The sequence below is a fragment of the Microtus oregoni genome, unplaced genomic scaffold (assembly GCF_018167655.1).
Source record: "Microtus oregoni isolate MIOR12 unplaced genomic scaffold, Mior012 000106F_ref0000393, whole genome shotgun sequence".
Lineage (NCBI taxonomy): Eukaryota > Metazoa > Chordata > Mammalia > Rodentia > Cricetidae > Microtus > Microtus oregoni.
This window is the reverse complement of record NW_024544721.1, coordinates 1,613,318-1,618,756: the sequence shown is the minus strand read 5'-3', so window position 1 is coordinate 1,618,756 and position 5,439 is coordinate 1,613,318. Positions and strand designations below refer to the sequence as shown.

Genomic DNA, 5,439 nt, shown 5'->3' with positions numbered 1-5,439 from the left:
GTGACCTCTAGTTGAGCAGGAGGTTCTGTAAAAGTTGGGGTTTGGGACATGACAATAAGAACACATAGGGGCATTGAGAAAGAGGGGAGGGGGTGTACTGGTGGGTAGCTTGCCTGGACATCTGGAGGCTGCTTAGGATTCTGGTCAAGCAAAGAAGAGTCTTCTCCCAATTTGGGGGCTGGGACATGTTGATGAGAAGGGTAGTAGAGATTCCAGATAATGTGTGGGGTGGGCACTGAGAGTGACAGGGAGGTCTGTGGGTTGGAAGACTACATGGAATTCTGGAGGAGGGATTAGCTTCTTGTCAAGCAGGGAGTCTCTGCCTGAGTTAGCACTGGGACACAGTGATGATGATGGGAAGGAAGATTTAAGATAGTGTTGGTGGTACATTGAGAGAATGGGGGAGGTCAGAGTCTAAGCAACCTACCTGGAGTTCTCATAGCCAGCATGTCCTCTGGTGAAGTATGTGGTCCCCCCCAAATTTTTTTTTAAAGAACTAAAATAGTCTCTAATCTGAAAATAAAAGTAAAACCTAAACTAAATTTTTCTTCATATAGAAAGAAAAGAAAAATAACTAGCACTTGCATAATAGTGAAAGAAATGTGGTGACAAGTTGTTTGATAAAGCAAGAAAAATAAGATAAAATGTTAGAAAAACTGCTGGAATTTTTTCTCATTATTTTCATATTGCATAGTTTTAAGTTCAAGGAGTCAACAGCTGTTTCTAATTCATTTTCTTGACCCAGAATGAACATAGTGAAGTAATTTCTGTAGAGGTTGCTTGTGGAATTTGGAATTTAGGCAAATGAAGGAATTCTCTACCTCCCTGTCATGATGGATTCCTAATCCTCTAGAAACTTAAATGGGAACAACCTCTTCCATTAGTTGCCTTGGTCATGGTGTTTTATATTGTCAACAGAAAATTAACTAATACAGTAACTATATGAAAATACACCAACAGTAGAATACTTTGAAAATTGTGGAGTAGTTTTCATTAAGAGCATTCTCAATATAACTATCAGCAAATTTCAACCAGAAACGTCAGAGGACAAACAGATGTATTTTATATTTTTAATGTTTTTAAAGAAAAATAAGTAACCAAAATTTTGTGAATGGAACAGTGTCCTTCAAAAGTCAGGAAGAAAGGTTTAGGCTAAAATCATAGAATCCTAGAGGAGTGGAAATACATAAATCACTAATAAAAGTAAAAAAAAAATGGGCCTACCTTTATAACTTATGTTTTTAATTTCATTATTTATTAATTTTCATTCATTTTGTGTTTCTCTTTTTATTTTTATTTTTGGCAGATTGCATGCCACATCATAAGTGCGGAGGTCAGAGTTCAAGATCAAGTGTTTTGATAGATATTGTCTTCAGTTTTCTTGAGGCAATGTTTTTGTTGATATTTATGTTACTCTGCTGTATATTTTAGGCTAAGTGGCCTAAGAGCTTCTGGATGTTCTCCTGTCTCTGTTTACTACCTTACTATAGGAATTCAGTCTGCAAAGTTAACCCCTTTTCTACCTAAGCTATCTTTCCAGCCCTAACTGTGTGTTTGTTGGGGGGGGGGTGTTGGTTGTTTATTTTGTGTAGAAAAATCTATAGAAATTATAAATCTTTCTTCATGAATGCACATTATAGTGTACAAGTATGATAGAAATTGCTTAAATGGGCATAAAATAGGAATATAAATTTATAAATAATATGTAAGCATCATGACAGACATAGACAAATGTATATAGAATATACAGAGAAAAGAGAAGAAAGAACCAAATCATCCCACTATAGAAAATCCACTTTGGAAAATCAGAAATATAAGAAGGAGTAATATATTTGCACTACACAAAAAAAATAAACAATAAAATGGAAATTTTGAATCTCTATTAATATGTACTTTAAAATGAATAGATTTGAATCCCTAATATAAAGGTATATATTAGCAGAATGGATGAAATATAATCCAACTGCATACTTTATAAGGGATTTACTTTACCAATAAAGATATACAAACGTAAAGGATGAAAATTGAAGCTGAAAATAGTACACATAAGAAAGCTGAGGAAGATATGTCAACATCTGATGAATGTAACATCTTTTTCTAACACGAATATAGAAACTTTATTAGTTTTCTTTAAACAATTGCTGGAACCGAAATCAAAGATAAATAGAAGGCACAGTGTTGCTTGGTTTTGTTATCAGATTTTGGCAAGTTTATTTTCTTGTGGAGATATTTTTATCCCCCTTTTTTCTTTTTTTTTTTAACAAATGCAAATAAAGCATGAAAAGCTTTACCTTAAAACAACAACAACAACAAAACCCCCACAAAACCTAACTATTCAAAACAAAAGTCCTTAGCTGTGTTCTAGAACTTGACAAGGTACATAAATTTAATATCCAATTGTATAAATGGAAGTTTAGAACTATTTGCTAATCACATGTCAAAAGAACAAAGTTCTGGAAACATCTTTTATTCAGTATCCACACTAGCATGGACTCAACAGCAGTTGTCAAAAGACAATTTTGCCACACCAGAAGGGAGTCCTGACATGTGACAAATAATATGGATTTTCTTTTTATTTTTTCTGAAATGTTTATCAAATTCTGTGTCTCCCAGTAAATGAAACATCCATTGTTAGTGAGAAATGAGACATACTCCTTTGGGGAATGACTCCAAAAACTCCAGTCTGTATTGTGAGCAGGGAGGTCAGTCTTCCCTCTTCTTGAAATATCTGTTTCTTCTAAAATATCATTCAAGATAACCGAAAGTGAAGGGCTAATAGGTCAGGGCAGTAAAGAAGTGGGATGGTGGGACAAATAGCATGAACACAAATGAAATTAAAATTGTTCAAACTAAAGCATTTTAGAGTAGACTACTTTGAGACAACAAAGCCTGCTTGAAGGGATACAATATTATGCAGGAGAAGGGGCTGTGTGCTCTGTGGAGATCAAGACCAAGTAGTTCACTGCCTTGGAATTGCAATCCTCCTGCCCATGACAAAACTTGGTTTCTGCACCATACCTCTGTGGTAAGGGCCTCTCATTTAGCTGCTCAGTTAGGCCTGCTTTGAGCCTCTGGGTCCATGAAGGTGATTCCTGAGATGGTCTTTCCTGGCAGTAGGAGTCTTCTCTTCCACATCTCAGAACATGATGGCCTACTGTTAAGGACCTGAACAGGCTCAGAATTATCAAACAGAACAAAATTGAAGTTGGGTAATTTCTCGCCACTGTTAATGCGCAGTTCCACCACATTCCCATAATTGTGGAAAAATTATATCAGTTCCAAGTTGGCAACCTCATGTGGCAGGTTCCTGATGAAGAGCTGGTGACTGTCACAGTGCCTTACCATCCATTGAGATTCCACTTCACCTGTTTCACTAGTCTCACAGATTGACAGAGTCCCCCAATAAGGAGGAATAATTAATCCATTCCTCTTAACCTTTCTGAACTCTCTGAGGCTTTTGTGGTAGAAATTGAGATTCAGGTTTAGATTCTGTATGGGCTGTGAAGGTGGTACTTTGACCGCGTGAGATGGTGTCTCTATCCCTCTGAAAGGAAGTCTTACTGTCATGGTTGTTCAAGAAAATGTCCTACAAGTTCTCCTATATTGGGGTGAAGTTCATTGGGACTAGGAATATGCTTTTCTGCACATCCTCAGAAGCAACTTCCCCTACTGCAGGCTCAGGATGTTGGACACAGTTTCCTAGTCCAGCTCCATCTCTTGTTCTGGCTCTAGTTCCACAAGAGGGTTTTCCAAATGCTCCACTAAATCATTGCTGACAGTCTGATCATAGAAAGTTCCCAAATCATCAGGCATGACCTCGGGTGTCTGCTGTCTTTTGTAAGATTCTTCTATTTCTTCTTCAGGTTCCTCCTTTGCCTCAGTGACAAAGCACCCAAGACCTCACCTTGGTATCTGAATATGTCATTGTGAACATAGAATTTGCTTGCAACAGAGCCCTCAGGACCGAGGACAAAGGCCTGCATAAACCTCTGCAGATCCTGATTGTTGTGAGACGATCACTTAGGCCACCATCCCATCTTTCAGAGTCATGTGAGTATTCCCATAGTGAACCTTTGTTTGGCAGTTGGTGTAATTGTGTAACATCACTTTTTGTGGAATTATATCTTTCCTCAGACTGTGTCTGCTGGGTTCTTCTTGGAATCCAGGCCCCTGTGGGCACAGAAAGAGTTCTTTCCATAAAATTTATGCATCATGCCCTGGACCTGGTTCAGCAGGGTGGAGTACTGTCTCACAAACTCACACCAAAGCAGCAGGAGACTGTGCTTCTCCATAACCATCCCTTTGCTTGAATCAACCTTGCTCAGCCCTCATCAGAGCAGCTTCTTCCTGAAGTAGATGGGAACAAATACAGAGTCCCACTACTGAGAGATGTTGGAACATTCAGTTCTGAATGGCCTGTCTCCACTAAATCACTCCCCTAGGGATCAGGAAAGCCTGGAGGGTTGAGCAGCAGGTTGGGGCTAGTGCTCAGGAGGAAATGGTGGCATCTCTCATGGGAATGTAACTTTATGTGGAGAACTGGTATAAGAACAAAAGCACATATGTTGAAAAAATATCAGTTCATCAAAAATTAATAACAATTAGCCAGATGTGATGATCCCCACCTTTAATCCCAGCACTCAAGATGTGAGTTTGAGGCCATCCTGGTTTACAAAGTGAGTTCGATGACAGCCAGGGTTGTTGCACATAGAAACCCTTACTTGAAAAACCTAAATAAATAAATACAATAAAATAATGGTAAACTTTGTAAACTAAACTATGGATCTAACGGGGCACCAAGTAAATGCTGCCAAAATGGATGGGATAAATAGGAAGATCTCCAATAATTGTTGGGAAAGTCAACATTTACATTTAATAATGTAAGTAAAGCCAAATGGATATTTAGGTAGGAAACAGATAACTTAAAAGAAAACTATACATCAAGTGAACCTACAATTTATTTACAGAACACTCTTTTTATGAACAGCAAAAGCAATATTTTCTCAAACATGGAAGATACTATATGACCAACCTAATGCTAGGTCATATAACTAAATTTTAAAATATTGCCAGCCTATATAATTTACAAATTGGAATGGCACCATAGAATGATAGAAAACAATTGGAAGAACACAAAAGAATAGATAATAAATAATTCATCCTTATAATTAATGAGTCAAAATAAGTGAAATATATGTATATACATTAGATACCTTATGTCATATGCAAATGAAAGTATAATTTATCAAAAATGATCATGTTACAAAAACACCACAATAGAAATATTTATAATTTTATTTGCTTATATCAAATGGGAAGCAAGCAGGGAAAAATAAATGATGCAAAAATGAGAATGATCTCAAGTAAAAGCAGGACCTCACAATTTAAGGGATCATAAAAATAACAGAGCTGAAATCTGTGTAAATTAGAGTACAAATA

At 36.9% G+C, this 5,439-nt stretch overlaps 1 pseudogene; it reads right to left on the bottom strand.

The window, feature by feature from the left end:
* Positions 1-3,136: 3,136 nt before the first annotated feature.
* LOC121443427 lies at positions 3,137-4,298 on the bottom strand (annotated as a pseudogene).
* Between the last annotated feature and the right edge of the window lie 1,141 nt (positions 4,299-5,439).